This window comes from Coloeus monedula (assembly GCF_965178545.1).
Source record: "Coloeus monedula genome assembly, chromosome: 1".
In the NCBI taxonomy this organism is placed as follows: domain Eukaryota; kingdom Metazoa; phylum Chordata; class Aves; order Passeriformes; family Corvidae; genus Coloeus; species Coloeus monedula.
Genome location: NC_138781.1, coordinates 87830977 through 87853703, shown reverse-complemented (window position 1 = coordinate 87853703; position 22727 = coordinate 87830977).

The window sequence follows — 22727 nt, the reverse complement described above, 5'->3', positions numbered from 1 at the left end:
ACTTCATCTTTTTTCTAAATTAGCAAGGATAAGCCTGTAGGGCATACACAGAAAATCAGTGTGCAACAAAAATGTGTGCACAACCTTCAGTGTAAGGCAGAAAATATTTTTCACGAATAACAGAATTCTAGATAAGCCCCCGTGTTTTTCCTTAGGGTTTCCTTAGTAGCAGAGGAAATTGTCAAAATGTTTATTAAAAAACCTCAACAAACCCACCACGTTTTAGTGCTTTTTAAGTAGTAATTTCTGACAGCCTTTTATCTTAAGCTCTTTCAGCTCTCAGTATGTAAAGCAAGTCATAGACATGGAGCATAAATTTCTGTGTGTACATGAGTTCTTTGTATAAAATGCAGATAAGTATTATTGTAGCTGAATGCCTACACTTGTTTAAAAAAATACCTTTGAACTGCTTTAGCATGCACTAGACAACTCATATATTAACATGAGACTGTGTGTATACTCTTAAAAAAGATTACTTATAATGTTGGTACTGAAATAGATGTAGAAAAACTGTATTAGAGATGAGACACTAAATTGAGAGCCTTAAATGTGTTTTTCATTTAGCATTAGAGATGGAAAAATTGATATTCTCAAAGTTATTACAGGCATATTTTATGACAGATATGAATAAATTACCTCTGTAACATTGCCTACCTAGAATAAGTAGTTTTATACAAAACCAAAACGAAATCCTCCCCTCCTTTTTGAATAACCTAAGCAACAAGAAAAGCATTTATGCAGCTGCACTGATCTTGAACAGAGCTTGCCTGAGCTGGGCTTTAAAAAATTTAAATTTAAAAAAACCCCTTAATTTTTGGTAAAAACAAATGAAAAATTTTCAGAATGACATCACTTTCCAAAATCTTGATGTGTAAGTCAAGCCTATCTCTTCTGTGACCTTTGAAGCAATAGCCAGTCTTGGGAAACATCAGAGGAGGGAGGTAGATCAAACATCTTTTCAAATGTTTGAAGAAATTCATGGAAGTTTCACTGGACATTGCTGCTACTTTGAAAATAAATCAATGTGGTGGAAAACTTCCCTGCAGGACAAGAGGAAAGAGGATGCCTACTAGGCAAAATATTTAGTACTTTCAAAGACATTGTGAAGAACGGGCATCAGACTGAAAGGACCTCAGGCCCTGCTCCTCCAGAAGAGCATTGTCAAAGCTTACTCATCATGCTAGGTTAGAAATACATGACTCTCTTACTCCTAATGCTGGGCTTATTATGCAGCCAGGCAGGTCTGTCTTTTTAAAAAAAACAACCAAAACCAACCAAACAGACAGAAAACTGAAAAAAAAAAAGTAGCAGTGTTCCTTTGCACTGTAAGGTGTGTAGCTTTCAGCCAAGTCAAGGTGCAGCTCAAGCAATCTATCTTTCAGTAAAAATCCCCATGCACAGCTCTATGGGTTGCTATAGAAAGGAAAAAATAAATTCTTGACTCTAGCCCAAGATTCTACCAAATAACTTGTGATGGGAATTCTAACCTGAGACACTGTTATTAAGAAAATGTGGCTATTGCATTTGCAGGTTGCAGATCCCCTGAGAGGAGAAGTTAGATGAAGGGCAGAGAGGTAAAAAAATGAAAAAAAACAAACATCAGACTTTTAGAATTTTCACTTAGAATTTAGAAGGCATCTGACTGGTATAAATTTACAAAAATGTGCTCGTGATGTTGGGCCTGACATCAGCTGAGGATTGAAGATGTGAAAAGGAGAGATGTTTTTCCTATATTGTGGACTGCTGAAATAGTATTCCCACTGTGTCTCTCTGGTTTTGTGACAGTATAATGTCCATGTCCTGATGCTGCAGCATAAAAATTGAATGGCTTTTTAAGTACAAAATTAATTGGACTTTCATGTCACAGAGTACATCCTCATTAATACTAAATAGGTTAATTATGATAAAAATATTACCATAAATAATATAGGGATTAATAATTTAATACCTATAAAAACATTGCTATTTTTCATAAAATCCTGTGTATAAAGCTTTCCTAATCACCATTTGGATTGCCCAGAAAATTCCATGCATAGCAGCCCAAGGTTTGCACTGTCTTTGTTTTGCACATTGAAAGCTCCTGTTACACTGATTTAAGTTCTAATGATGTGGCCAGCTTTGCCTGTCATAGCCCTGCACCTGAGAATTACACAAGAATTGAGGAGTTCCCACTTTAGGAACTGACTCTATAATAAATTCCTTGTCTTTAAGTAAATGCTACGTCTCCAAGTCAGAATATAGGTTTCAATCCTGAATCTAGTCCAAGTCTAATGGTATGAGTGACTTTATGCACAAGAACAGAATTTTTTACATGAACATCAGATGTTTGACACTGATATCTTACTGCTTATTGGGAAAGGCCAAATGAATTCAGCTATAGATTTTTATGCCTGGATGAAATTTTCCATCCATTTATTCCTCATCTTGTCATTGTCTGTGAAAAAATGGCAATTTTTCTTCCAGCCATCATTTGCTTTCACTATTTGGAACATAAGCTGAAAGCTGAGAAGGTAATGGGGAGGGATCTAGATGTGTCCTGTTCTCATATTCTTCCCTAAGCATCCTCTTCTGTCTGCTATTATAGGGTGCATGATTCTGTATACCTTTGGTCTACCTAGCTTGACTTTAAACTGAAAAGGGGTGGGTTTAGATTAGATATCAGGAATAAATTTTTTACTCTGAGGGTGGTGAGGAACTGGAATAGGTTGCACAGAGAAGTCATGGATGCTCCGTTCTTGGCAGTGTTCAAGGACAGGATGGATGGGGCTTTCAGCAACCTGGTCTAATGGAAGTTGTCCCTGTCCAATTCAGGAGAGTTGGAACTAGATGATCTTTAAGATCACTTCCAAATCAAAAAATTCTATGGTTCTATGATTCTAGTACAAAAATGAATGGCTGAAAAACGTGACTTAAATATTGCCTTTACATGAAAGGAAAGAACTGAAGAACAAAAAGGACTTGAAAAATGAGGATCTGGGACCTTGTGCCACCTGAAATAAAAGGAAAACAAACCTGACAGAAATCAAAAATGAATTTTCCTCCCAATTATACATGACATAGAGCTATTAGTTATAACAACATAGTTTTCCAGAAGTACATTCACACAAAACCATCAGAACTGGAGCTCGAGATAACACATGCACAAAATCCATTAGCAATTTGTAAGAGCTGAACCATGCTGACAGACTAATTCCTCTAAACAACAGTTCTGGGCTGAGCTCACCACAGCACTTCACCGTGCAGCACTGGCAGGCCTGGCACCACCTGCCACGAGCACCTCTAGAAATGTCAGTAAATAACACCCTTTTCTCTACTGCTGCTGACAGAAGTGCCCCAAGAGCTCAGGTGGGAACAAGTCCTGGGTGTATTACAGAGGCCCACACCAACATTTAGCATGCCCAAGGGTGAGGGAGGTGATGACTACCGCTCTCTTTCCTTCTCTCCGGAGGGAATAATGCTCTCCACGCTGTGGCTTTACCCCCACTGCAGGGAACAGCTAAGGACAGGTGTCCTCCGCTTCCTGCAGCCAGGACAGCATGCTGCCCTCCCTGCTCCAAAGCATGCCGGAGCAGGGAATAACAAGGCTGTGGGGCCAAAGAGTCAAAAATCCTTTCCAGGCTTTTGACAGAAACTCAGCGTAATTTTCTGACAAAAAATAACATGCACTCTGAAAGAGATTGGTAGTATCTCTGTAGGTATATGTTACAGAAATAGCATAAATTTCCTGTAGACGTCTGACAAGGAGTTTAGCTGAACTGCAACAAGTCCTGGTAATGCATTGTAGAGTATGCCCAGCTGCTGCCCTGGAGGGACATCTGCTGAGATAAGGAAATTGCCTAAATCTCCCAGCAGGACCCCCTCTGGGAAGGCAGCTGCTCTGCAGTTATGGTGAGAAAAAGACAGACCCAGAATCCTCTGGGAGACCCCATGCAGATCCTTTGTAACCCATTGGCCTTTACCCTCTGACACCCACCCCCTGTATCCCTGTAAGAGCTAGCCCCCTGCCCCTGCGGGAGAGAGCGCTCGTCCCTGGCCTTCCCTTCGCCGGAATAATAAAGTTACTTCGTGCAGAACCAGCCACACGAGCCTCTCGTCTCTCTCTGGTCTGGCTTGGCCTGGAGGCTGCCCTGCAGAGCTGAGCTGAAATCATGAGCTGATATCACTAAAGAGCTGACAGCCTCTGCAAGGGCCCTCCTGGCCAGCAGCTGAGGGAAGACACCGGGCCTCGGGAAGGCGATTCCTTTTGGGGCCATCTCCCCAGACCAGTCACCTCTTCCTGGGTCAGAGCTACTGACCCCTCACCATAATGCATCTGAAGGAAGATCCCTGGATCTCAGAAACTGGGGAAGTTGAAGTAGTGGCCAAGAGTTTCAAAATCAAAGGACACTTTGTTTGCCTTGCTATCAGGCAGGCAAGCTGTGATAAGAGATTTTGATTTCATGATGTACCGAATATGTCTGAAAATCAAGCTCCTCCATGGTACTTCAAGCAGGGCAGTAAGAATCAGAGGGCCCTTAAGTCAACCTAATCACAATTCATGTCAAAATTTCACCTTTTTAACCTAGCTCCTACCTAATTCATACAACTACCACTTGTAGTACATACACTGAGATGAAAGAAGAGAAAGGAATTTAAAATACAGCAGTATAATCTTTCTGCTGTTTTATTAGCCTCATAAAGTAATACTAATTTTTTACTATTCTCATATGAAAATCCAAAGGCTTTCTGTTACAAAGAGAACTGGCTTTCCAAATCACAGATTGTACTCCAATTAATATGGAATTACTATGTTCTTATAAAATACATGATGTGCATTATGTAATAAAAGAGGCTTATTTAAAGGATAAGAGCAATACCATACAATATGTCACAGTATTTTTCATTATTCTAAAAGAATTGTTTTGGCTATTTATTTAATAGTTAAAGTAAATGCTCAGAGACAGACAAAAAGAATGTAACTTCAGTTACACTGTTCTTGTTTGTGCAGGCACGTTAATTCATTATTGCTGAACTGTTGGTGACCAGTGAATTTGTAACACTGCGCATTTACATTCAATGAAGGAAGATTGGAACATTTTGTTTAAGTATCCTATATGTCCAAATAATTATTCAAATACAATGACAAGATGTAGGCTCTGGATACAGAGTGTAAGACAGGAACAGTGTTTTAAATGTAAAAAACTTATAAAATTTTCTGTAACCTTGGTATCACTGTAGCTAAATCTTCAACAAATGATGTAGCCACAGTGTAAGACAAAGAGTAAAATAAAGATCTCATCTTTGAGTGTGTGACAGAAAAAGAAAAAAAGGAACAAAGAAAAAAAGGAACAAAGAAAAAAAGTGCTCACATGCTTTACAAAGGGGTATCCAAACCCTCAATGATATTTCTATAAAATCTTTGAGCTTTTTCCCAAAATCTTAGATGTAGCTGTGTTTTGTGCAGCTGGGTTACAAAAAAGGAGCAGAAGATAAGAGTTTGGGAGCAGATACATGAGCTGTTCCTTCTACCACATGCAATGTAGGATTTGGAAGCAAATTTTTCTAACACCACCAACAAAAACAGACTATATTGAAAAAAAAAAACAGGTTACATTGTATTTCTCATTTTGAAATTTTTTCAAAAAAATTTCCTGTTATTGTCAAATTGCCTGTTTTGAATATTAGTAATATGAACTTGGAGGGTCAAAACGATCTTTCATTCGTTTTGTTTTTTTTTTTTCCTCTTTTAATTTGTTTAAGACCTCTAAGTAAATTAATGATTCAAAAAATATCATGAATAGCTTTTTGACTTAATGGTACCTTCATTTCATTATTTATTTTTTAGTTTCAGCTGTATTTTAATTGTTTTTTTGTAGTTTCTTTTGCTTCTCTTTTCCTCTCTTCTGAATAAGACTTTATTTTTATCTCTCAAACATTCATCCAGATTAGGAAAACAGCTTCTCAAGTTTATTCTATTTCCTATTGAAAATATTTGTTTCACTTTTCATTTCAGGGTATACAGAAAAAGTGGGAAAGAAACCTCTTACAAAAGAGACATTTCTCTACATTTTCTTACTAAATCCTAAAACAATGTACTATAAGAAGAGTATCTGTCCTTCGACTAGAATTTTTTAGCCATTTTCTCACCATTTCATAACTTATGGCTAAGGAAAACACTGCCTCATACACGGAAGAGCAAATGAACTGTAATTCTTGTCTAGCAGCTCAAGGATATCTATTTCCACTATAGAGAATGCAGATTATATTCTGAAGTCCTCGGAATTCAGAGTATAGCAATGGAAATACAAGTAGCAGGCAGGTGTCCACTGCAAAGGTTTTGGAGGACAGGGCCATGAGCATAAACAGACATGATGCTTACCCTGTGCACAACTGCTGAAGTAGAAAGGGGACTTTTTTTCTATGGACTGTATTGCCTTTGTGTGGCAGGGTTTTGGTAACAGGAGCCCTGGAGCTGAGATTGTCCTGCAGTGGGTGGTGCCAGCCACGGGAAGGCAGCTGCATCCCTGCAGCCCATGGAGGTCCACAAGGGAACAGAGAGATCCTCCTGCAGTCCCTGGAGAACCAGAGTAGATGCATGCCCAAAGGAGGCAGTCATCCTCTGGGAAGTCCATGCTGGAGCAGACTCTTGGAAGGACCTGTGGACCCATGGAGAGAGGAGCTCAGGATGGAGCAAGTTTTCTGGCAAGGCTTGTGACCCTGCAGGAGCCCCATGCTGGTGCAGCCTGTTCCTGAAGGATTGCACTCCATGGAAGGGACCCATGCTGGAGGAGTTCATCGAGATTTATGTTCACAGCTTCATTTAGGTTCTCTATTTTGAGAACTATTTTCTTTCAGTGATATGTTTACGTCCTAATAAACCAACATTTAATAATTAGAAGCATTTTGATGGGTTTGGTTGACTCACTTTAGAAAAGCATTAGTTTCGTGTCAGATCAAGAGCTGACTCCTGGCCCCTTTAAACAAACAAGCAAACAACCTCAGTCCGCCTCCAGGGACACAGATATATACTAAAGAGGGGCTTGCGGTTGTTTTAGAACAAAAGTAAAATTGAATGGAGTATGTTGCCTAGGCAACAAAGCATCTGAGCAGAGGTAAATTATAGAAAAAGCTGGCCAGCAGGGAATGAGTCTGGTGACCATGTCAGAGAAAGAAGCAAGACTTTCCCTGTAACAGAAAGAGAATAAAACAGAATATTCCAGAATTGAGGAAACATTTTAGAAACAAACCCCTGCTCATTTTAGCTAGGGGTAAAAACTTCACCACGTTGTTTTACAGCTTGGTCTACAGTGGTGTGAGGCTACTTTTGAAGGACAATCTTCCCCATGTTTGTTTTCATCCACTCGCAATCCTTCCAGGACATCCACCAGTGCTATGAACAGCTTCTAAGAAAGAGGGAGAGGTGTGCAGAAATAGAATAATCTAGTATTTTTTTTTTTAATTGTGTTTCTGATAAAGTCAATGCCAAAGTTCACACTGACTTTAATTAGGTGAAGAAATCAGGACTTTAAGACCAAATTCAAAGTCACTAAGCTCTGGGGAAGGTTTACATTTAGGAAGGCTGACTTTACCAATATTGATTTAGGCCATGGCTGAGAATTAGTTCCTTCCAGTAATGCACTTTTATAATATAAAGAGGGGTTAAATTAACACTATTTTCAACTTGTGAATATTTTCTAACTTCATACCTTTCAAATGAGTACAGAAAAGCAGTTTTAAAACAACAACAACAAAGCATCTCATTATGGACTAAAAAAGGAGTTTCTATGACTAAGGAATGAAAAGATTTCATACATCAAGTCCCTTGCACATATAATGAGATTGGAGAAAATAAAAAGACAACATTTATTTTATCTTGGCATTGAAGCTAAAGAACTATTTGAACAGAGGAGTGATGACATATTTAGTGTCACATCTGTTTATCTGCATGTGGTAATCTAAGGGGGCTGTCAGTGCTGCGTGTCAAGACTTTAAACGTGTATGCTCGTGGGTGTGTGGGTGAGACCCATGTGTATATACAATAGAAACGATAAGAGGAACAAAAGGAGAGAATCGAAGGGCTTCAGATATGTAACATGGATAATGTGATTGACAAAGAATAAGACAAACAAAGGGTAGAGAAATCAAATTGACATCGTTTTTCGATTTACCACATTCAAAAGTAACCCATTTTCATGTGAGAGTGAGATTAGAAATGGAGACAGATAAAAAAACAGCCTGTCAGTTAATGGCACAGCCAGGTAAGTTAAGACCTTATGAATTTTAATAAGTGTGTTGGCCCTGTACAAATTCTTTTTAAGATAGTGACAAATTTTCTGAAAGGAAATAAGATGACACTTTTCATACTGATTATGTTGCTTAGAGCTAGGTATATGCCAATCCTCCCCTTCCTCACCACACTCCCCCCTTCCCCAGAGCCCCACTCAAAACAAACTGAAATCTGGAATTATTCTGCATATAAAGAATATTCATTATTAGCAGGTAGGCAGAGATTACAGATGATTCTTTTGTCCTTTACTTCCACTTGTGATACTTGTTGTTAGGATAGAGACACGATTTTGAGGTGGTGTACAATGGAGGCAGCTGAAAGGCTGGTAGTCACACCGAGCTCTTCAGCTGAATTTTTTGCAACAGTATTATGGAAGAAAAATTGGTGCTGTGTCAGCTCACTAAATGTAAATCATACTGAAAGAAGGAAAATGTTGTTACAATGCAGCCCTTGGGAATAGAGAAGGTCAGAGATGAAGCAAAAAGAAATTCTAACAAGTATGTGATGAGCAAAGTTTTGAATCTTATGCAATATAAATCTGGCCTCTGTTATAAGTAACTCCTTCTGTCCTGTGCCATTCTTGGAGAATCCCTGGCCTGACTTTGCAGTCAGCAAGGACATTTACTTATTGAGGAGGCTCTTTTTTTTGCCCATGTCTCACTTTTCTGAGAGAGGGCTTAGGCTTGGGAAAGGTGAGGAAGAAAGGGTTGATGGACAAGAGCAAAATCATGAAGGTTTGCCTTTTATTTTTTTTTTTTTTTTAATTGGGCAGGCGGTATCTTTGTGAAAGAGTTTCCCTGTTACTTTTTGACCCAATGACAGAAAAATAAATGGATTCCTTAGCCACTTCCAATCCTACACATCCCCCATTCAGGAAAGCAACCAAGTGTCAAAATCTGGATTCTAAACTCAGTTCAAATCTTGTTAATTGAGTGTAGGACTTTCTACTGAGCCAGAACTCTCCATATCAGACTGAACATGACATAACTAAATAAGTATTAAAAACTTGATGCCATAAATATTCCTAAAAAGCAGTTGTCTAAATATCTACTTTATTGTTTATGAATGTTATGTCTTTTTTAAGGTCTTGCCCTCATTAGGAAACCTGTTTTCAAGGAGATGCATGTGGATAAAGGATACTGAATGAAGTGATTGTAAATACATTATTCATTTCTAGTCATTACTGATGACCTTATGTGTAACTTGTGAGTGACAGAGCATAGCACAGCTATGAATGATCTTTGTGAGGTCATTAATCAAGGGCAGAAATTAATTCTGCATCTACAAGTACCTCATTGCAAATCTTGCATAGTATAACCATGTTCTTTCAATATTTATAATTTTCGTGACTCAGTATTTTTTAAAATTTAAGTATACTGACTTGAGCAATGGAAGACAAAAATATATCAACAGGTTTTCATCTAAAAATGTCCTTTTTTTACCTGGAACCCTGAGACATCAGAGTATTGTTGGGCTTTTCTGGGAAGGGACAGATCATGCCTATAGCAAGTTGTATTTATGTTAATAGGAGCTGTATCATTGAATTTTCAATAAGGACAGTGTCTCTGAATTCTGAGTAATCCTTGTATTTGGAAGCAGCTTTTTAAAACAAGCTTATAAAAAGATAATTTTATTTTTAATTTCCATAGGAAACACTATTAAAGAATTGAAATTATTACAGAATTTGACAATTTTAGTATAGTAACATATAACATAATAGAGTAACTTAAATACATTCACAGTGCAACACAGCAGTGAATTAACTCCCTATTAAGAAGTATGTGTGTATCTCTTCTGTATTAAGAAAAAACTGCTCTGGTATTAATGATGAATTCATAATGGAAGAAACACTTTTGTACTTAAAAACTGCCTCAACCACAGATGAGGATTTGTCTGTATTTGTTCAGAGAAGTTATTCAAAATAAAAAAAAAGCTCAATTGATTAGATAAATAGGTAGATAGACTGACAGATAGATAGAAAGAAACATTCAAAATTCATGCAATTAAATATGACTATGGAAGCAAGTTGAATCCTGCAAATAGAAAGACTTTTAAAACTTAATTTAGATTACCTAAAATAAGAGATACTGCTGAGCGTGCAGAATTAGGCTATTTCAATCAAATTGCACAAATGTGAATATTCTAGGTAAGAATTAATATAGCTTATGGCAATATATTGAAGCCTAGTTCTGACTAAAAATGTTTATGGACTTTCACATATCAAGTAAAAGTATTTTCAATATATTTTACTGAGAGTCTTCCTAAAGACAAACTTCCAATTTAACTGTATTTTGATCAAGTTTTTCCTTAAAATGCAGTTGATGTCCTCTATAATCTGGACTCATCTGGATAGTATGTAAGAAGGCTTTAATGTCCAGCTTGTTGATAGTCTGGCTTCCAGACTGAGGCACTGTGCAGATCGTTCTTCTGAAGGTGTTCCTCTACTTGCCTGGTGGAACTCCTACACATCTCAGGATATTTTTCAACTGAGGCTACAGATTTAAGTGGGTCATAATATCCTGCACAGATTCCAAGTTACAAAATCCTGTGTCAAGCAAAATTCAGACCGTCTGAGGCTTTATGAGTAAACTTGCAATTGAGAACCACTTCATAAAAGACTTTTCAAATGAACTTAAGCCAAATAATGTAGAGACAGGAAAGCACTTTGTTTTCATACTGGTAGCTGTGCAAAGAAGGGCCCATCTGAAACGAGAACTTGTTTGGAGACAAACATTCCAAAAATTGTAGCTAGAGACAATACTCAGCCATGCACTGGTGAAGAGAAGCTGCTGCACACACAACCTTGGCTTAGCAGCTGTAGGCCCAGCTGACTGCACTTCAGTGCAAAGAGCAAACTACCTCCCAATTTCTACAGGACCAAAGTTAGACAAGTAATGACTCCTTACTGGGATTATTAACAAAACATGAAAGTTTGGCTTTATAACCTGACATTTTTATCGACAAACCAAAATGCATTGAGCAAAAAATAGGCATAAAAAAACCTAAGAAAACTCATCCCAGCATTTCAGTACATAAAGGACAGCTACTAAGAGCACAGAAGGGCTCTCTTCCTTCACAGGGAGTCAGTCACAGGGAACAGACAAGGGGCAATAGGTACAAGTTGCATGGGGACAGGTTTCATATTGGGTTAAGAAAGAAAATTTTTGAGATCACCCACCAGAACAATCCCCAGGGACATGGTGGAGGCCCCACCAGGAGGCATTCAAGATGCAACTGGACAGGGTGCCAGACAAGCTCATCTTGGCTCCCTTTTCCACAAGAAGTTGGACTTGCTCTTTTAAGGTCCTTCCAATCTAAGCTGAATCATTTTATGACTCTATCATTATCTCAGCTCATCAGACAGAACTTTGTCAACCAATTTTCATCAACATTTAAGAGCATACCATAATTCCCCAATGTTTTTAGCTTTTCAGGAAACTGTCTAATAAACAATATTATAACCGTAATTGAGATTAAACACTGACCAAAACCTGCACTTCCTCTCTCTCTGTGCTGTCTGTGGGAAGGAAGGAGGGGTTGGGGGGAAAAAAAAAGGTGTTTTTAAGGACTTATTTTACTTCTCATTATCCTGCTCTGAGTTTGCTAGTAATAAATTCACTTAATATCTTTGAGTTGAGGCTGTCCTTATCTCAGCTCATGCACCCTTCCTTAAATTTTCTTTCCTCTGTCTAGTTGTGGAGGGGAGTGAGCGAGAGGCTTTCATGGGTGCTGGGCACTTGGCCAGCATCAAACCTCGACAGTAGGCCATTTTATGGTTCTGTGACTCTAGCAGTAATTTAAAAATCATAAGAAATTCCACAACAGATGATGAGGTCTCATGAGAGATATACTTAGGCAAAGCGGGCAGTCATTTCAAATCTCATTCTTTTCCAAAGAAGAATCTAAAAGAAGTTATGAAGCAAATCAAAGAGTGGGCAAATACTTGGATTGGACTACTCAGAAGGTGGGAAATAATTACAGTAGCAGCATGTAAAACTGATTCTCTTCCCACAGAAGTTTATGCAAGATTCAATCCAAAATCAACTTTAAATTTAAAAAAATCAATTGATCTTTCTTTACCTGATTCCTGCACAAGTTTCCTGTAACATCACTGGGATCATCCTTCTCTGCCCTTCTGCAGGTAGCTAGAATGATTTAGGTAGCTCAGCTTGCCAATTAGGATTGTGATTGGGCTTGTAGTAACCAGAGCTGTCTGGAAATGTTTCATTAGCACATTGTTAATTCTCCATACATGTTTTTACATTAAAAAAAAAAAAAATTGACATTGCCAAAAAACCCTATTTCAAAGTAGGGAAAAAAAGTCACCCTGACATAGCAAAATTCCCTGTAAAAGAAAAGCACAGCTGTAACAGTGAGCAAGAATTTTTACCAAAACACCCTGCTCATTTGCAGGTCTTTTTTTATCTCCTCTTTAATGCTTTCTTAACTTTTTTTTTTAAAGAACAATACATATAGTGATTTCTATACATGTCGTGTTTTATTTGGAAAGGTTGTTTTGTTTCTCTGTATTTACAGAGAGTCAAGCATCCATTCAAATTCAAATCTTGGCAAAACTTATTATCAACTAACAAATGAATATTGTACTGCATCTCTCAATAGACAGACTTTTCAGTGTCAATTCAAGTGGAGACTGTGGCCTTTCCTTACTGAAACCCTAATGGGAAAAATCTTTTCTTTACATGCCACTGTAACAGCTGCAGCAACAGGCAGGGTGAGGATGTGCATTCATTCATACTCCACCTTCAAAACTTTGAGGTTTCAATTGTTCAGAAGCTTCACAGAACATTCTTGTATTGGGATTAATCTGTGGAGACCGTCTCTGTGGACAAAAAGCAATCTCATCTTGAAATCCAGTGGGTACAACAACAAAAGGGTAAACAAACAAACAAATTGAAAATAGAATAAAGAGAGGAAAAGATACAAACTTCTGGAGTTAAATCTGGCATTATACCAAAGGATTAAGGGTCTTAACATGAAATAGATCTACACAATGAAACAGAGGTTGCTTTTTTTAGCAATGTCCTCCCCTTTTCAGGTTGAATGGAGGTTCTGGAAAATAAACCCCTCTTCCTATTTTGCTTCCTAGTCTTTTGCTTCTACATTGTCCAGTTAACATTTAAATCAAAAGCAGGTCAGGCCTATATATAGCCAACTATGTCTCAATATGTAATGAACATGTACTCAAGGTATACATACACAGTTTTCTCTTAGTCTTGGAAAATATAAATAAGAGCTAAGAACAAAATATATATGGCCAGGTGTTCAAATTGAATGCCACGTATACCTCCACCAAATCCAATATGAGACAAGATGAAGAACTGGTCTGGTTTCTCAGAGTTCAGTAGAAACGGAAGGTAGAAATAATGAGGGGAATTCACTACAGCAGTTACTATGACTACATCTCAGTTATGGATATTGTGGACAATATTACATAGCTCTTAATATTTTCTCTTGTTAAAAAACAAAACAAAAACCCCAAATACACCAAAACCCAAACTCATAAGCAAACCGACCCACCCACACTCCCCCCCATACAACAAAAACAGGAACACATTATTTGTTCTAGTGCAAAAGCGTGTAAAGTTTCAAGAATTACTAAAGCCCTGTCCTATCTTTGTCTGGTGTCCTCATTTGAGGAAAATGTCACACCATCTCCTTTGAATGCAAATTGCTTCTTAAGTTTTTTCATTTTCTGCAATGAAAATCTTAATCAGCAGGGGTAGAAAGCACAACTAACCCGGGGTACTGGCATAGAGCCTTTCTCAGACTTGTAACTGAATTTCCAGACCTAAACTGTGGGGGTAAAAGCCTTCTTTGGCTTGTCTGGAAAGCTGAGCAAATTGCTCAGAGTGTGAGCTTCATTTGGAAGTCAGTAGTCTGTGTAAGAACATGGTGGCCATGACTTCGTACAGCTACTGAATATGTCAATGTACAAAACTGAGACTATGAAGCTCAAGACTAATGCCTTTTACCCATCACACTTCTGCCTAATATGAATATTCTAGACTATTAACTTCTTTTTATGGCATGCTTCGAATAATACTGTAAAAATGGTCCCAGGCATTCCTGTTTTCATGCAAACTTTGTCGAATTTGTCTTCTACACGAATAAAAGGGCTGTTGATAGTAAAATAGCCAGTATTAAAACACCTTGATACCCTTCTAAACTGAATATTTACTTATTTGACAGAGACAAAGGTAGAAAAACAAACAGTACCTTTACAAAAGATGATACACCGATTACACATCTAGACACATGATAAGAATCCAGGTATTCTGTTGTTCAGTGTTTTGCTCTTAACCAACAGTCCCCCCTATCACTCTCCATGATCCACTGCATTTTTAGTATAATGTAATCATCCCAAAGTACTCATACAATTAGAGACTTTTAACTTCATTATTACTGATGGAATTTGGACTAATTAATAATTCCCAAAAGAACACTTAGCATAATCTACATTTTGACAATAGAGCATGAAAATTAAAATAACAAATGTATGCACATTTCCAGCTGCCTTTGAATTATGATGGTGGCATTAATAATTTGTTATATTCATTGCTCAGCATTTATGGAAACTGCTCATAGACCAAGATAAACATAATTAAAATTAATGAAACCTAAAGAATACACAGAGGATCAGAAGTCAATGTCAATTGTATTTGCGACTTACAGACAACTCTGAAGTTGAAGGTTTGCATTTCAGTTTTATGTGATTGATATTTGACTGGTGTATGATTAATTGCCAGATTTCTTATTTGACTGCTACAGAAGTTCTAGTAAGAGGTTACCAAAATGAAAGCAATTATTTATGAAACAATTTAGTGGTAACTTTCACATGTAGTCCCAAGTAGTTCTTGGAGTGATGGAACTTATAAAACTTTAATATCTTGCAATGAAATTCTCCTGACTGTTCTGTGTGTTTCACTTTTAGTTAAAAGCAGAAGAGTTGGCATATATCTAATACATGATCATTTTAGCTGTATGTTTATTATGTGGTGTCTATCTAAAATCAGCTTCTGGTCCCTGTCTTAGATATTTCAAAGGTTTCTAAATTACATTCTGTAACTTCAATAAATTCTTTGGATAGGCTTTGATTCCCAAGCTTTGAGCAATAAGCTTTAAACTTGTGCCTAGCCTGTAGTTGGGAAGTAGAGGGCTGTCATCCAAGAGTTTGCATCCCAATAACATTTCCTCAGGCTATAATATGTATATTAGGGATTTGACATTACTTAAATTTTTTCAAGGACAGACTTGCCAGGTGCTATGGAAACCTTATACTGTTTATAGGCAAGGCTTTTACTTATGAAAAATGTTAGTTGCAAACAATGCATCATAAGATTTAAAAATTATGCAGTAGAACTATGTCAAATCACTTTAACCAAAGATATCGTCTGAATTCATCCTTAGAGGCAAGGAACTGGGGTTACTGGAGTTTCACTACCTAGTTTGACTGTCCTTTGCTTTACAGATGCCTACTGTCTGGAGAAGCAACTGAGCTCTTACCTAAAAGCCATCTCAGTGAACAGAAGAAATATTTGGCTGATGTGAAATGGTTTACCTCTCTCCTCTTTTTTAGTTATTTTGTCCTTAACTAACATCTGGATACAGATGAACAGGGTTCTATAGAGCATCTAGCCCAGGAAGTGTTTAACTGTACATTCTTCTGCCCAAAGCATGTCCAGGTAACTTCTCAGTTTGTATGAAGAGTTATGGCTACTCATTGATATTTTGGGGGGTGTTACCCAGCAGACCCATGTTGCTTTATGCCACATCAAGGGCTTTAACTATGATGTTTTATTCATTCAAACCTTTTGTTGCAACTTCAAAGAGGTAATGACGTTACAATAAACAGGCAATATATTTGCAATTTTAACGGCCAACAGAGACTTCTAAAGTAATGGCTCTTGGATAGTTTTCATTTTGTTTCCCACTCAAACTTCTGGTTTCTTTGTATGAAATAACAGAAGAAAAGTTAAACATTTTTTTCTCAACTGATGTTAGCAACCAAGCAGCACACTAAGAGGGTTACATATCTTGTGTGTTTCTTGGCTGATAAAACCCACCAAACTGTAGTACACCATATTAGCTGGCAATTTGAGATGATGTGCTCACCCTCCCCAGACTGCTATTGGTGGTGGATGTCACCAATTCAATGCCACCTTGTCTACTTTGCACTGTTTTCTGGGATGGGCACTTGTTTCTGGACTCCCTGTGGCTTGAATGCATCACACTGAGCCTAACTCATGCCTCACCTGAGTTAGACTAGCCCTGCATGATGCCAAGCCAACAAGTCATTTCCTATTTTCATCACTATGTAGTAGAAACTGCTACTAAAATGGAGAGTACCTCCACCAGGGACTTTGGAAGTCTAGCTGATCTGGATGTGAGTGATAACATTCTAAATGGAAATAGTTACAAGAGACTTAAAGTACCACTAATTTCAATTTGACATCAACTTGGATTCAGTTCATATACTGCTTATGAAGAATGTAGAGAGACAGAGAATTTATTTTGAAAGATGAATATACATACATATATATACATAGAAAAATAACTAACCACTGATAAGCAAAGCTTTGGAAGATAAAAAACAAGGATGCAAAGAAGGAATTATACCACTTTAGCAGAGCTTTGTTTTTTGTCTCCTGTGTTTCAAAGTTCTCATCTGGGATGTCCTTTGCAGACTGTTTTGTCTCTCAGCATATATATATGGCAGAATTTTACATAGCTGTGCAAAAGAACAGAACTCAGAAAAAGTGGCTCCAAAAATAATCCACAAGTGCCTCCAAAAAAAGATTATCTTCCCATTTAGGAAATGAGTGCATTAAGAATCATTTAAACTATGGCCTATTATTAAATTCGACTTTCATCTGAAGGGCTTGATTACTCTCGTTGGCAACTTTTGAAATTACAATCCCGTGTACAAAATTGCATTTGAAGAAGACTTGCTCTTTTATTTTTGAATACTTCCTTCCCCAAGGCTGAGTACAAATCAAATGTGCTTTTCACCCAAATTCTACTTTTCTTTTTTTATGATTAAGCATGAAACAACAATGTATGCAGATAAATCCAGAAGCTGCACACATAACCTTCTAAAATTTGGCTCACAAGTACAGGCAAGTAACATATACTGATCTACATCAGCACTGTACTTCTCTGGGTTGTTAGCTGCTATTTCTTTCTTGAACTGTCACAGAATTATCACATCAAACTGTATGAGAAAGAGACTTATATTGAAGGATGGTTCAAAACCAGCTGACATGCAGCCCTCTGAGACCTATGGTATTCATGGCAAGTATCATTCTCAACATGAATGGAAATGTAAGTATAACTTCAATCAACTGTGCACCCGGATGTGTCATAGATTTAATAAAGAGATCACCATAGTCCAAATCACTGAATAAATAGAGATAATTTCTGTGATTTTACATTTCCATACAATCCATTTATTGCTTGCAAATTTATGTAACCTTGACTTAAATTGGCAATTATTATTTTACTTAATTGCCCAATGTAAAGGACTGTCTTCGTCTGGCTACCAGAGCTTTCATAGATAATGCCGTGATGTTTTTTCCTAATGAATGGTGAAGATGTACCATTCTAGATTTCAGTGAAATGGAAATTATCTTCTGGAAGTTGCTTTGCCTCATTTTCTCAAGCCAGCGAAGAGACTAATTGCTCTATCTTATTAAATGTATACCTTCACAAATGATTTTGTAAGCCCTGACGTTGACAAGCTTGCTTTTCAAACTGGTTTCGCTGCAGTACTACTCATCCTGTACAGCATCATCTGCTTCACCCCACCCGAAATCCTGCAGTTCTGAGCACAGCTCCTAGAAAAACAAATCAAAACAAAAATCTTAACAAAAATGAAGCACTGAAAGTCTTCTAGATTCATAAATATTCAACAAATTTTAAAAGAAAAAAGAAGTGAATTCTGTCACTGTTTCTCTAAAGGTTTTTAAATAAAAATAAATACCAGAGAGAAGGAGTGGAGAGGGGGGAGACAAAGGGACTGATGAAGAACTGCGATTATGGCTGGGAAGAGAAAGGCAAAAAGAGAAAGAAAAGTTCTGCAGCTAAAACTTGATCCAATGCTCTCCATCTTGAGCTGGGGTTCTCTGATCCTCTGCTTGTTTTTAAATGCTTTGTCAGAACCAATATTACTGTTCTCATTAGAATGGCATCTTGTTTGTTAGTGATTTAGATGTTGTGCCAAGATGCCAACACACTCAGAAACAGCAGCGCTCAGGCAATGCTCTTGACAAAGTGGTCACAGACAGATGCTTTTCTTGATGTTTTACTGTCAATCAATATAATGAATGAGCTAACTATCAATGCTTTCTGGAATAAGCCTTAATGCATATTAAGACACTTACACAAATAAAAAGAGGACACTTAGTTCTGAATTAAGTCATTCAAGGTAATTTCATTACCTAGAGATGCAGAGGTGCTTGAAACAGAATACCTGTTGTTACGAGTGCATGTATAAATTAAGAGCGATCTGCTCTGAAGATGTTACTTATTGAGCTACTAAAAAACACTTGACTGCTGCCAGAGGCAATGCATTACCCACAACAGAGCTGAGTATGGGATTCTGTGCTTTGCTACTCATTCCCTCTAACACTTCACACTGTGCAGACTGCCTCTCAGAACTTACACCACAAAATGTGTTGTTGCTTTGCATGCATGGAACCTCATGCAGCTGGAGAGTGACCAGCAATTATTGTGGTGCTCAGAGCAGAAAAATACTTCAATGGAGAGGTATACCTCTGTAACCAAGACACTGGCCATTTCCATGATGTTTTTTTCAAAGGACCCCTAGTTGTTTCCCCAAGTCAAGTCTTTTTGCCTGTGATGGTAACTGGTGAGTGATTTCTCCCTGTCGTGTGTCAGCCCACAAGCCTTTCATTACATTTTCCTCCCCTTCTCTGGTTGAGGAGGAGAAACAGAGCAGCTTTGGCAGACACCTGACATCCAGCCAGGGTCAACCTACCACAAGAGTATAAACCTGAAATTGAAACACTGCTACCATGCTTTTTTCCTATTAAATTTTGATTTATAGGTCAAACAAGGTAGGTGGAAATGGATGACACTACTCAGGATACAGTCAAATATGAAAAGAAAAATCAGCAAAGACTTCAAAACCTTTCTTTACATAGGTGTTGTTTCTTTTTTGTAGTTTGGTTTGGTTTGTTTTTTCCCAGAAAAAAAATGCAGTTTCCTGTGACAATCCAATACTTCCAAAATGAAAATAACTGTTTCATTTAAGAGCCAAAATCTGACCGGACACAGTCCTGAGCATTCTGCTCTAGCTGACACTGACTGAATAGAGAAAGTGAGCTGGACTAGATGATTTCCAGAGTTCTTTTCCTACCCCAGTGATTCTGTAAGTCTATGAATCTATTTTCTATTTTTGCAACAACTGCTACAGAAGCAATCCAATAAAATCTACTTGCACCAGTCTGTCACCACTAGCCAAAGAAGAATGTCATTTGATCTTGTTTCATGCAGCTAGACTCCATGTTCTTTAAAGAGAAACCAGGAATAACTAACAGCATTTTGGCTGCAGGCTACCACACTAATGAGTCTTAAACATAAAACTATGACAGCAAGAAAAAACAAGGTAAGTATCAAAGGATTTGGAGCCCTAATGTGTCCATATGCAAACTTTAAGAATTAGTTTACAACCTCAACCTTCCTACTGAAGTTCTCAGTCAAGTTTGAAGGGATTTTTAATTTCTGGGTGTTGTGAAGTGCTGGGAAGAAATGAAAAATTTAACAAAACACATAGAATTTTCCTTTGAAGAGGATTATGTTGCCTCTAAATGTTCTCATTTATGAAGGATATTCTTGCAACTGTTGTTAGCAGAAGAAGGCTGCTTTTTCCTGTATCACTTCCACTTACCCAATGCCAGACCCCATGATGATGCAGGTTCAGCAGAGCCAGGTGAACTAGCTATGAAAAAGATATGGTGTAAGATCAGGATGCTATATGAGAAAGTTTGCTTTAGTCAGGCCATCAAAAGAATTTGAAATTTTTCACATAAACTCTTTTTCCCACCTTTATAAGCAATAAAGGACTTTAAATGCTTCAATTTTTTTAATCTGCATCATGTGATAACAGTGATAAATTCAGTCTCTCCTTAAAAAATATGTACTGCAACAGTAAATCCAGAATGTTATCAAGAATTACTCATTTAACAGTAGAATATATAATGTTCTTTAACTAATGGCTTTTTCCCCCAATTTTATGCTACATGCTTATCATTGCAGTATGCAATATCATTACAGTAGTTAACTTCAGAACCAAAACCTATGAATATTAATTAATTAGTATATATTAAGGTTATTAAGAAATCAAAAGTTTTTATCATTAATTAATTTTTAAATTATTTAAATGTTAAAGGATACACATTACAAAATATAATAACTTGAAGAGAGTCAAAATTTAAGAAATAATTCCTATTTTGTGGAAATGGGAAACTAAATGCTCAGGCTAAAATAATATTGCTTGACAAAGTTGAGGCTTTTTTTACTCTGGTGATACTCACGGGACATGTTTGTTAAAAAGTGAATCTGTATGGATGTGTGTGCATATATGAAAGAGGAATATTGAATAAAATAATCACTGCCTTGGGAAAGGTATTTGATTAATTAACATACAAGCAATTAAATAAATTGTTTAAATTATTTCATATTTCTGACTTAAAAGCTAGTGTTCAATTAGATTGTCATGGAAACTGTCATATGTCGTCTGATTAGTACTTAAAAATTACTTGCTTTAAGAATACATAGTCTCTACACAATAAAAAAATCGTGGCACCAGAGGAGAGAATTAGAGATAATTATCTCATTTTTTGATGAGAGTGAATTGAAGTATTAGGCATTAAGTCTTCCTGAAAATAAGTCATGACTACTTGATTTTAAACTCACACAGCTAACATTATTATTACTGGCATTCAGTCTCACACTGATTACCCTAATAAAATGACTTACTGCCAAAGTTAATTTCTAGAGGTTCTGCTAAATGAGAGCCTTGAATTTTCTGTTGCCAACTATGCAAAACTTGTATTTTTGACCTTTTGCCCTCCCATCACATACCTGTTACAGACATAACACTCTCAAAGCTAGATTATCTGCCGTGCACATACTGGCTCTGGAGTCAGTGTGTGATAACAGGGGCACTGACATGTAAATAGATATTGAAGGAAGGGCAGTCTGCCTGCAGCCAGAATCAGTCCACACCACTAAAGGTCTTACCAAATCCATGCAAAGTGTTTGGAGCTCAGTCCTGATGGTATTCTTTTAGTAGTGGAAGTAAATGAGGAGGGAGACCAAAGACAATTGTATGATTCTGAGTTCAGAAGCAGCAGCATCCAAGCGTTGAGTGGTTGGGAATGGCAGGCCTCGGACAATCCTGGCACTTCCCTCCAGTTTGACACAGACAGGCCAGTTAAGAGAGTAATTCTCACTCACTGCCAGGCATGTGCAGAAGGAGAACTAGCTACAATTGCTCCTGTTGCATACAGCACTGACTGCCACAGCACGGCTCAGCTGCAGCAGTGTCAGAAAAAAGGGCACTAGACCCTGAGGAGAGACTGACTCTTTTGCTGTAGTGGTAGCACCAGTGACCCCAGCTCAGGCCAGTTAAAGCCTAATCTGCTAGGTGGACAAACTCTGGCTTGACTGAGACAGAAGGCCATCTTGTAGAAGGAAAACACACCTAATGTCAGCAGAGACTAGCATGGTCACCTTAACAGCACAGCAATGCTCCCAATGAGGACAGCTGCACAGTGCCACAACCACCAGGGAGCTGTCCATGGAGTGAGCAGAGGGGAAAAGGAGTCTTAGATGGTGGTAGGCTTATAGGAATAGGATTATTTCCTTCAAACTAGCATATGTTTATTGACAGATTTCAGGCACAAAATCACTCTTCTATGTCGTGCTCTGCAAAGGTGGGTGTAACTGCCTACTAAGCAGGGAAAAAAATAATGCCACAGTGTGTACAAGTACCAGCACAAGCAACAGTATAATGTTCCAAGCACAGCAGGGTGTTGATCAGCAGCAAGACCAGGATACAAAACAGGACTTGCTGGACTTGAATATTCTCCATTCAACCAATTTTTCCATTGAACTTTATTGTCTTACAATCAACTCTATCTCAATCATGATATGTCTGAAAAACTCAAAATTGATCAAGTTCTGTCACTGCCCTGCTGAGTGAAAATGAAGAAGTAATTTCTTTTATGTTCTTCCTTAGCTTCATGGCCTGTGGTATTGGCAAATGTGCCTGCCCTCTGTTTTGGGCATACTGAGTCTACTAGAGAACTACATTATTCATGATTCCCATATTTGAAGGGCTTCTTGTACCGGCAGATGTTCTTAGCTCTCTTTTTATAGAGTTCCATTTTGTATGTATACGTTTCTCTTTCTTCTT